A 12,884-nucleotide genomic window follows, 5' to 3' on the forward strand; every position below is an offset into this window, starting at 1 on the left:
TTGAATCAGGTGTCAAGCTATATGACGTTAACTGAGTGTTTGCTGGGAGGCAACCCAATGTTTTATTTTGAAGTGTCTTTAATTGTTCTTTTGATTTAGTATATGATGTCCTTAAAACCAGTTTGATATTTTAAATGGTCATGTAGGTTTTAAATGTTAGGTGAAATGAATGGATGAAAGAAAGCTTAAAAAGGTTTAAAACTATCGACAAAGACATATGAAAGTTTTAAAGAAAATTTCATTGCAGGGTAATTTTAGTTTAAGTTATGTTCTTATAGCCTAAGCTAGATATGTAGAAAAATAAAGAAATGTTGTTCAACAATTCTAGCCTGAGCTAAAATGACCTAGTCTGAGCTATAAAAATGTGTTGCTCTCGGCCAAATTCTAGCCTGAGCTAGAAAAATGTATTGCTCTCGACCAAATTCTAGCCTGAGCTAAAATGACCTAACCTGAGTTAGAAAGAATGTGATGCTCTCGACCAAATTTTAGCTAAAAAAAAACTCAAACTTTACCATTTCAAAATTCCATTCAAAATCAGTGCGCCTTATTTTCATTTGCATTGCTCTCTAGTTTTAAAACTTCTCGTCCAAAGCTTTCATTTTCATTCAAGTATTTCATCTAAACTTCCATTACCAAGGTAAATACTTCCATCTCCATAGCCATTCTCGATGCCATTTCTATTCAAGCAATTCTTCATTCTATGGTTTCATTCCCAAATTGCTACAAACTCAAAGATCCAACAAGGCCTCTACCATGGTTTTGCTCAAGCTCAAAATAATTCGTGGATGACACCAACTGAATTTAATGATTATTTATCTTGGCCTGGGCACATGAACATTTTTTCAGGGAGGCAGGAGCGTTTGGAGTTGGGACTTGAGCTGAAGATACACCAGAAATGAGAGTTGGACCATCTAGAGTAGCAACATCAGCAGATGAACATTCAAATCAAATTCAAAATGATAATTTTGGCACAGAGTTGGACAAAATCATAAGAGGAGATTGATACTTCTCATGCACAATGAAAAAAAACTGATTTTATCATTTTGTTTAACTTTAATTTCAGTATTGATTTAGTTTAAGTAGTTAAATTTAGTAAGTTAACTTTAGTAGCTTAGTTTAATATTTCTTACTTTAACTTTTATTGATTGCAAACTTAATTTAATAATATTGGCTGATGTTTTCATATTTTGTGAAATTTTATACATAGATAGATGATGGTAACTTATTTTATTTTATTTTTAAATGAATAGTCACAGTAAAAAAAATTGGGAAAGAAATCAAAACCTAGTTCTAAATTATAAAAAGGTTTTACAAACACCAAGATAATTAAAAGGAATAGATCCTTTGTTTCATCCTAAAATATTTTTAATACGACCATAAACGGTATGAAAATTATTTGCAATGAAAAACAAGCTTTTAGAACCATTTATCCATTGTCCAAAAGAAGCTCCATAAGTGCAGATAAAGACTTATAAGTGTAGATAAAGACTTTTTGTTAGCCCTCCAAAAGACAAAGATGTCATCAACATAAATAACAATAATTAGGAAAAATTCTCACTTTAGGACAAGCCATGGAAATCATTTTCTCACTAAAAAAAATTGTAATTACCTATAGCACATATCTATATGTCACAAAGAAAAACTATAAGGTAAAAGAGCAATGCTTATGGATTACCTACCGAACCAAAATTTGAAGGTAAATTGGACATAGGTAAATTGTCTACTAATTTTTTCATATTAACTACATACTTTTATTATTAATCTTATTATTATTATTATTATTATTATTATTATTAACCTTAATATTCCTATTAAAATTTTGTTGCAAGGGGAATTGAACATAGGTCTCTCAAGTACATAGTTATCCCAAATATTTTTTTTTTACCATTATAATAATAATTCTTCTTCTTCTTCTTCTTCTTATTATTATTATTATTTTTGTTATTATTATTATTAGGAAAAATATTATTAATATTAATAAAAATAATAATATAAGTAGTAAATATTAATAATAACTTTAATAATATTAATAAAAAATAGTAATACTATTACTATTAATAGGACTAATATTAATACTCATATTAATAATAATATATTTTTTTAATAATAATTAACAATATTAATAAAATTAACAATAATATTATTAATAATAATATTAGTATTATCTTCATTTTGGTATTAATAATAATAATAATAATATTAATAGTATTCAAATTAATAATAAAATTAATAGTAATATTAATAATTATTAATAATAATATCATTATTTTTATTATTAATAATATTTATAATAATAACATTAATAATAATAAAAATATTAATTATATTTATAATAATGTTAATAATAATATTTTTATTATTATTAATAATATTTAAAATAATACTAATGATTAATAAAATTAATAATAATGTAATTAGCTACAAATATAGATTTGTATGTAATAATTTATGAATTTATTCATTAATAATATTTGTAGGTAAAATTTTGTAGCAATAATGTATAAAATAACGTACAAAATTTATTTATGAATTTTTTTTCCATCAAATTACTTCACTTTTATATACGGAATATTTTATTTCATCATCTAGAAATAGAAATCTTATAATTATCTTAAGAAGGTGAATTAAATTTATTTTCTTATTAAGAAGTCGATTGTTATTGTTATTAGTAAAAATTGTCCATAGAATTAAGAGAAAAGAAAAAGGGTTAAGTGATCAAAATAAATGAATTAATAAGTAAGTAGATAGCTAATAAATTGTGATTGATAAATTTTGAATATTAATATATATATATATATATATATATATATATATATAAATTGATTTGGGTTGAAAATAAAAGTTTTTTATGATAAACTTTTATGTTCGAAGGAAATAATTGTTGTTAGTAATGAATGTTACAAAATCGATGTAAAATTAATATTTTGAAGGTTTCAAAAATAAAATTATACTTATAATATATATTTTAAAATAAGTATATATTCATTACTTAAAGAATATTATAAAATGTTTAAGGAAAAATAAGTATTGAGAAAGGAGATATATGTCACATGTATTAAAGAAAAAAATATTTATATATTATTGATTGATGAAGATATCATATAGAATTGAAGGTGTTATAACAAATGTATAATTATTTTTTTAGTCGCTATATTTGGGGTCAATATTCAATTTAATATAATGATTTAAAAAAAATAATTTGATCCCAAAGTTTTTTTAAAAAAATTCAATTTGGTCTCTTCTGTTAAGTTTCCACCAATGAAGTTAACTGTTGGTGATGTGACGCACACAGTGACATTGGTTTAACAAAATTTTAAGGTTTGTAAATTGGGAAAAGAAGATTGAGGGAGGTGGAGGCGGAGGCAATAATGACGACGACTGTGGTGGTGGAGCCAAGGGAGGGGCACCGACTAGGAAGCGTTGACAGAACGTCTTTTATGTGAAGGTAGGAGGGGAAGAAAGTGAGGAAGTGAGGACGAATAAAAGAGCCTTTAAGAATGACGATTTTGGAGGAGGTAGTGATGGAAGAGGTCCAAGCACAAGCCCACATGCAAGCCCACCAAAGGGTAGATTTGGGCCAACCATAGAGTTATGGCCAAGAGGATCCAAGAAGACATTCTTTTACATGTTCAAATGCCATAAACTCTAGTGTAGAGTAGACTTTAATTTCTTGTCAAAATTAGCATAGGAACTTTATTTGTAATTTTCTTAGAATTAATTTTGGCACCTAAAACACCAACCTAGGTAAACTTAGAGTTTCTAAAAAAACCTCTAAATTTACCAAGGCCGGTCTAGAAAGCCCATGGAGGGGGTGAGCATAAAAACTAGACACACCCCTCCCCATGTGCTCATTTGTGCACCCATGTGCCATGTGCACCCATGTGCTTCACATTTACATTTCATTTGGCTAGCATTAGGGTTGCATTATGGTCCTCCTTAGCCTATAAAAGGAGGAGCCTACACCTTGTATTTTCAAGTTTATTGTGAGTAAAGTTATGCTGCCATTTTGTGCCAAGCTTTGCTTCTCCCTAGAACTCTAGGCTCTAAACTTCACATCTTTCACCTTTCCTTGGGCTGGCCGAACCTCCCTATGTTCATACCTATCATGCACCTTCAAGATCAACATCACTCTTAGGAGGATCTTGCACACACACCTCTATAGCTTCCGCACCATTTTCTTACATGATTCAAGAAGACGTTCATGAAATTTGCCATCAGGTAGTGTGAGTGTCATAGTGAGTTTTACGAGCGTTTAACACATTGAATTCCGAAGAGAAAGAGGTGAGAAGGGTGTGGAGTGAATGTGGATGTGGTTGGTCTCTTGTTTCTATTCTCTCACCATAAAGAAGAGAATATTGTGATGTTATGGACGTGGTGGACTCTATTGGAACAGAACCCTGTTGGGTCATTTTCTATTTTCTTGTCACTTTTTCTAATCTATCAGTTTCGTGGTAAGTATCTTCACAAAAAGATACATTTATCTAGACAAGATAAAATTATAATTTAACAGCAAACAAAACATTCTACGATTTTAAATCTGTCATGGTGTTTTCATATACTTTACTATGATTATGTAAACATAAATATACCAAGAACATGATTATGTGTTGATGGGAAGGGTTAGAGTAGAGAGTAACACAAAACTGCCCAACATTTTTTATATTCTATTTCTTAATCATTTTTTTTAAAGTCCTACACCTAATTATGGAAAACAATTATGTGGTGTCTTGACTAATCATCTACCCAATTTTTTGTTAGCATGTTGAACTTGATACTAGTGTTCTATTCTCCAAGTCTTTGACAACAACTTGTGTTTCCCTATGACAAATTACTAGATGCGCAAAGTTAAACAATATACGACAAAGTTCAATAATTTTGTTTTTGCTATTGGGATTAGATGATGATCGATGAACTAATGAAGAAGAGTTCATAATGTTGGGAAAAAAATGGATCTATCATTCCTACTCCCAAGTTATGGCTTTAGATGCGAGATACGGCTTCGTCTCCTCTGTCGCCTCCGCCTCCTCTGTCACCTCCACCTCCTTTGCCACCCCCGCCCTCGCCTTCCTCCCTCTCAATCTTCTTTCGCCAATTTCGTTCAGCTCAAACCCTAAAATTTTGTTTAATCCACGTGTGCAAACCAATGTCATTGTGTGTGTCACGTCATTAATAGTTAACGTTGGTGGAAACTTAACGAAAGGGACTATATTGAACATTTTAAAAAACCTTGGGATCAAATGGATTTTTTTAAAAACCACTATATTAAGTTGAATATTGATCCCAAATATAAGGACCAAAAAGGTAATTATACCTATAAAAAACATAAAATTGTTTACACACATGCTAGAAGTGTTTAAAAAAAGGTGACAAATAAACCCACGTATAATTCACTAAAAGAAAATTACTAGACAAACCTAATTTTAGATAAAAATAATAATTAGATACTATATTAACTAAAGTAGATATTATTTTATATATTTTTATATTATTTTAATTCAATAATTTAAAAATAGTTTATTTATTAGATTAAAAATGAAAAAAAATACAAAAATTTATTTTCTTTATTAAACTACCTAATCTCTCAATATTTTACTATTTGTTTGGCTCAGAGTAGATGAAAAATATGGTAAGAATATGTGAAGAATGAAATAGAAGTTGAATGTATTTATTTGGAAAATATATATAAAATAACAAAAGAGAGACAAATAAATAAATTTACAATAAAGAAAAAAAAAAGCAACTATAGATCTTTATATGCTCAAAACTAATTTTTTACTAAATAAACCAACTATTTCTATTTTTTTTTCATCTGCATATTTGACTTCAACCGTGCAAGAGTATATGTTGATGAAAAGTTTGTACTAAAATATTAAATTATCGAGATTAAACTTCTTAAAGATTTTATATTGATTAGAATAAAACTAGCTAACATCTTATCTAAGAGGGGAAAATTTTTATTTTACAAAATTTTATAGAAATAAGTTACGCTTAAATTTAATTTTTAATATAATATCAGAATTTATCTTATTAACTTTATAAAACATATTTAAGATTGTTATAAAATCATTAATAAATATCTAGTCTCATATCTATAAAATATATATTCTTAAAGGAATGTGATGAGTTTTATTTGTTTATGAAGATAAATTAAATTTAAATTTACTTATTAATAAAACTTTAATTTTAATTTAAGATATGTATGAGTTTTATTTGTTTATGAAGATAAATTAAATTTAAATTTACTTATTAATAAAACTTTAATTTTAATTTAAGATATGTATTTAATAACTATAGATAATTTTGTATGAAATGAAGTAGTAGGAAGTGATAATATACATTGTTTTTCTCAATAAAGCGTCATTATCTTGAAAAGTATATGTGGTACATGGATAATGGATATCTTGTGAGTTTTGGGAAGTCTGTAAGAATGGTTTACGTGTATCCAATACATCGGGTAACGTGTTTGAGGTCACAACTTTCAAACATCAAAATTCAAACTTCATCAAATGAGGACACGTTTATAATAATAAAACGAAAATGATGTTTTCATAAGTTTTGGAGTTGTATAATTTTTTATGTGATAAATTTTAAAATAAACATATATAATAAAAAATAAATTTGTAATTGAATTATATAAAAAAAAATATTAAAAATAATAATATTATGATTGTAATGAGTTATTAGTGTATCATTACCTGTAATAAAAATATAAAATTTATTAGTTTTTTTTAACATGTCAGATAACATATGGATAAGAATGTACCTTATTTAATAATTTAAGTTAATTGCTTTCTTAAATGGTGTTAGTTAAGTTAGTGATTATATTAATTGAAATTGTTACTATTTTAATTAATAAATTTATTTAAATTTTTTGAATTTTATAGAGTTATATATGCTTTGGAGAAAGTTCAAAAGTTAAGTCTTACTAATGTCTGAGTGTAATGTGACTCTGCCTTGATTTGTGTTGCGTTTACTGTTAGGACAAATGTTCCTTGGATGTTTCGTAATCAATGAAATACTTGTCTTAATTACGTTAGAAAAATCAGGTTTAGGGTTACTCATATTTTGTGTGAAGGGATGCGTGTGCTGATAAGCTGACTAATTTAAGATTTATTCATAGATAATCCTTTCATTGATATAATAAACTTCCATCTAGTCTGTTCTTATAATTGTTTATTAATAGATATAGTCTACATATGTATCGTTTTTGTTACCATATGAGTTTTGGTCTAGTCCCCCAATATTTTTGTATTTTTTTTTAATAATACTTTTTTTTTCATGTGACGACAAATGATTGTTGTTACTTGAGGTGTCAGCCTAGCTGAGATGTCAAGTAACATCATAAAAGTTTTTATAAAAAAAATAGTTGAAATAATTAAGTAACAAATAAAATGAAGAAATTATTAATACATATTGTATTAAATATTAAAATAGTTTACTAATAATTTTAATTCGGTCTCACGAGATCGAAATTCATACGTTGTCTTTTTTTGGAAAAAAATCTGAAAATTAATATTTTTCAAAAAGATGAACAAAAATTCATATAATATTTACATTACCTTTTTTAAATATTTGAGAAAAAAAAATTTCTTCTTTTTTAGGAAATTATATTATGCGTAACTTTAAGAAAAAAAATACACAAAACATAAACATATAATTATTCTCTATCTCTTCGGTTTATTTTCAATGAGATTATTCTCTTATAATATCATATGTTTTTGTGCAACTAATGAATGTGTAAATCTGAATTGAGTCTAAAAAAATATTTGAAAGAGAAACCATAACGAGATAAAAAAATAATTGGAAAGAAAAATATTTACTTGATAATTTGTAAAAGGAAAAAGAAACATATGATAATTGTAAAACAATATTCTGAGATGGATTTTGAATTCCATTTTGTGTAAAGTAAATAATATTATAAAAGTAATTTTTAAGGAAAAAACTGGATAGCGCTTTTCATCATGTTTGCGTTGAGTTTAATGCTCTTAGACCTAGATTTATTTTTCCTTTACTTTCATTTTGCCTCCACATGAAAAGCTAAACTCATTTGGGTTGATTCTTTTGTGATTTCACAATAAATTCTAATGTTTATGTTTAATAAAGTTTTATTCTTAATTTTTTTTGTAGTAGTTTGTGTTAAAAGGTCTGATTTTTTGAATTCTAGTTTTTTTTAAGAAATTGTTTTTGAAAGGTTATTAAAAATTCAATTCTCTTCTTTAATTAGAATTATTGGTTAGTTCGTTTAGTTCTAATCAATCTCTTATTTGCTTAGTTCAAGGGATAAAAGTGCATATATGTGAGACTAGTAAGATATTGAATACACCAGTAGACACTTGTTTTTCTGATAAGATTCTATTGAATTTGATTAACGTTTGTATGATTAAGTCTGACATCTGTGTGAGAATTAAAAGAGTGAAAATCTTAAGATAATCATTGAAGAATTCATTGTTGAATAAACTTATCAGTCAACCTGCTTTCTTTACTATTTTATAATCATCTATCTAAATTTCTATATAACAATCTCAACCACCCTTTGATCTTTATTGTTATTTCTAACATTTTGCTTGGAGATAAGTTTTGAACACTGATTAACTGAATTCACAATTGGATTTGTTGGGAGACAACTTGGGATCTTCTGACATTGTCTATATTATCATATTTTTGGTGTTAAATGGTCTAGCATTGGTTAGACGGTCTATATTGAAATCATTTTAATTTGATTGCTCTGACGTTTAAAGAAACCTACAAGCCCATCATTAACACGTATGGAAAGAAAAGTCAATGGTGAATAAAGAGAAACCAAGAGTAGAAATTCATATAAAAGTCAAGTTACTGTAAGACTTTCAGCAAGAAACCCCAATTTAGAGTATGAAACACCTTTGTAATATCAATTTTAATCACAGCATTACATCCACAAGCTTTTGACTTCAAAGCATACATAGTTCTTAATATGATTTCCTATGAGAAAGCCATTCTGTAAACAAAAATAATATGGCCAATAATCAAATTAAGTTTATCAACAAGAATTTTAGTAATTATTTTTAATCTAAAATTTTCCATTGTAATAGGTCTATAATCCTTAAGTGTATCAACACCATTACAACTTGTTTGACAACTCTTCACACATCATGATGGAGGACCATCCAACCATTACAACTTAGACGGAGAAGACTGAACAAGTGGAGTCGTATTGGAGGGGAGCGTCCTATTTGAAGTGTCTTTTTCTTCTTTTTTAGCTTTGTAAAATGTACATAGAAAAGAGTAGTATAGGAATAGGATTTTATTGTTGTAATAAAAGAATAGATACACAAGTGGACCCAATTTGGGTTTGAATAGGCCTTAGTTTAGAGAGTCCAAGACCCAATTGGAAGTTAAGGTGAGTCAAAACCCTAATTGGAGAGGCAAAGAAGGAGTCAAAACTGTCCAACAGCAAGCCACATAGTCATGACAAGCTTTGGGAGAGCTTGGAAGCTTATAACACTAGTACAGAAATGTAAAATAAATGTGGCTATTTTACATTTACAAATGCGGTCATAGAACCGCATTTGATCAGCATGCATTCGTAAATCGGACATATACAAATGCGGTCATAGAACCGCATTTATAAATTAGATTTACAAATGCGGTTACTTAAAATAACCGCATTTTTATATTATTCTGAATGAGGGAGGAGGGTTAGGGGTTTAGGATTTACGAATGCGGTCTTGGTAAAAACCGCATTCATAAATCACATTTACAAATGCGGTCTTGGTAAATGACCGCATTTGTAAATAGGGAATTCACATTTACAAATGCGGTTTTGGTAAATGACCGCATTTGTAAATAGTGTTTTTTTTAAAAGTGCAATTTGTATTGTGCATAAACCATATAAATTAATAACCTGCATAATGATCAAACCCAGCCAGACAAATACAGAAATATAGTAATCAATTGAGATCATCAAAATGTACATTTACAAGTAATCAAATTACATATAATAAAACCACTATTTTTTACCTATGCTAGAGTTATAAAAATTTATGAAATATGTGGACCAAGAATCTCTAACATATGAAATGCCTTCCTCATTCATTGGTGTTTCTTCTGTGAATAACTGCATTGCAAAGTTGACATAAATTAGTTTTTAGGTACATGCCATCGCATTTCCTCTCATTTGCATGCCATCTAAGATTCTTAGCATCGTTTGGGTTTGCAAACAAACGCTTCATCCTTGGAATGATGGGAAGATACCACATAACCTTCATTGGGGGTCCATGCTTTTCCATTTCATCAATAGAATCATCATCTTTTTGTTTCAACTTATAACGTGATAACCCACACCTCAGACAACTTTTCAACAATTCAAAATCTTTCCGGTATAATATACAATCATTAGGACATGCATGTATCTTTTTGTACTCCATACCCATTGGACAAAGAATCTTTTTGGCCTCGTAATTACGATTAGGTAGACTATTTCCCTCTGGAAGCATATCCTTCAACAGCTGGAGCAATTTCGTGAAGCTTTTATCAGTTCATTCGTTTATTGCCTTCAAATTCATCAATCTTAACACCGCCGACAACCGTGTGAAGTTAGTTGATCCAGGATACAAAGGAGTCTCTGCATCTTTTGACATACTTCCATATCCATGCGCTTTTGCAAAACACTCAGCTCCCACATCACGAATCATGTCCTCCAATCGATCATCATCTCCATCATCGTGTACTGCTTCATCCATGGTAGAACCCACATATTCTTCAGTTACGGAAACACGTGGTAAATTTAATAATTCACCATGCCATGTCCAAGTTGTATAAGATCGAAGAAACCCATCACATAGCAGGTGTTCCCTCATGATATTCACATCCAGTATCCTTCCATTCAAACAGTTAACGCACGGACACCTGATCTTTGCTCCATCATGACCACTAATAATCGCGTTACGCTGCGCAAATTGTATAAATTCCTCTACTCCCCTTTCGTACTCATCACTTATACGAAAAAAATTAATCCAACCTCGATCCATTATATATTCTGGAATAGTTAGGATTTTCTAATAATTAGTATTCTATCTCACACATTTGCCGAGGGTCGAACACCCCCGGACTCAATTCAAACACGATAATTCTTAAATTATCTAACCTTGATAGTGTTAGTGTTCCAATATTTTAACAATTGTTTGAAATGATCTTTAGAAATGAATAATGGACAATGTTTGAGACGATCCTTCAATGTGGAGTACTTTAAAAAGTGTCTTTTCTTGATAAAACTCTTGTAGTGTCTCCATGCATCATTTATGTGATATACTCATAGTATGTGATATACTCATAGTCCTAAATGGATTGAATCCATAACTTTTTAGATCAAGTCTTACATTTTGTGTCTCAGAAGAAAAAATAGGATGGAGTCTATCAAAGTCTTTCCAAGCTTCACCATCAGCTGGGTGTCTCAATTTACCATTCTTTGACCGCTCTTCTTCATGCCACCTCATTGACTCTGCAGTGTTTGAGCACATAAATAGCCTTTGAAGTCTAGGAATTAATGGAAATTGCCTCAAAATTTTTGTAGGCACTTTCTGCTGATTTTGTTGTTGTAACTCAAAATTTACATCCCAAGATTCTTTCCGCATTAAAACTTTACACTTTTCACAAAAATTGTCAGTCTCACATGCTCCTTCCAATATAACATGCAATCATTTGGACATGCATGAATCTTCTTATAATCAAGGCCTAAATATTTAATCATGACCTTTGTTTTATTAAAACATTCAGGAATGTTTAGATTCGACATGACTTCTTTCAATAATTGTAATAGGTCAGAAAATGAGGCATTGCTCCACCCATGAAGACATTTCAAAAGATACAATCAAAATATGAAAGAAAGAGTGGAGAAACTTTGGCATCCAGGGTATAACTCTTGTTTTGCCTCATTAATTAAATTGTATAATTTTTTTGCTTCCTCGTTAGGACCATCGTTTCCACCATTTTCTTCTATCACATTTCTAAATGTATCATGCAATAAGTCGTTAATATCATCTTCCATGTCATCATCATTTTTATCATAATTTACAATAGGCAACAATGATATTTCCTCCCCATGGTTTACCCAAATGTTATATCCTTTTAAAAAGCCTATAGCTATTAAATGATCATAGACCACATCTCTTCTTGCCCAACAACGATTTCTACACTTAGAACAAGGGCATAAAATCTCATTTCCTTGGGCTCTTCCACTAGTGTATGCAAAATCTAAAAATAACTCAACACCATTAATATACTCTTTACTAAATCTTGAAAATTTAGTATGCTCTTTGTCCACCATCTTTAATCTAATAGATAAAAAATCATCATATATTATAAGAGTAAAAAAATAATTAATAACTTTGAACAATAATAAGAATATAAATACTTGTTCTCTTCCAATTTAATATGAATCAATTACAAGTTACAAAACTTGACTTGGAGGTAGCAAGTGGAATTCTCGGAGGAATAGCTAGTATGTGTGTTGGTGAGAGAAGATGATAACAAACAAATGAATCTTAAAGCATAATTAACGTTTATAAAAGAAAGATAAGGAAACACGATAAACCTAAAGTCTGAATATTATAATTAATCAACAATGTAACCTCTTCTTTTTTGGATAAGCAAGAAACGTTTGGCCCAACCTCCACGATGGATCTTTCTGGAGTTGCCAAGGGTGCTTCCTGTAAACATCCCAAACCATTAAAAACTCAATATGCATACACATAAATGCATTTTTTTTTAATAAAATCAACTTCAAATTTATCTAAATCCATATTTTCTAAAAAAACAATTTGGATTTTTTTTATGAATCCAAATCCAAATATTTTGATTGAATTTTAACTCTTATTAACAAATAAAGTATAACTGTTTTTTTTTTCTCA

General features: G+C 28.9%; 1 pseudogene; it reads right to left on the reverse strand.

Annotated features, from left to right (window-relative positions):
• Positions 1 to 11,270: 11,270 nt before the first annotated feature.
• Positions 11,271 to 12,301, reverse strand: LOC150029506 (uncharacterized; annotated as a pseudogene).
• Positions 12,302 to 12,884: the final 583 nt, after the last annotated feature.

Source organism: Phaseolus vulgaris, chromosome 1 (genome assembly GCF_051622355.1).
Source record: "Phaseolus vulgaris cultivar YP4 chromosome 1, ASM5162235v1, whole genome shotgun sequence".
Lineage (NCBI taxonomy): Eukaryota > Viridiplantae > Streptophyta > Magnoliopsida > Fabales > Fabaceae > Phaseolus > Phaseolus vulgaris.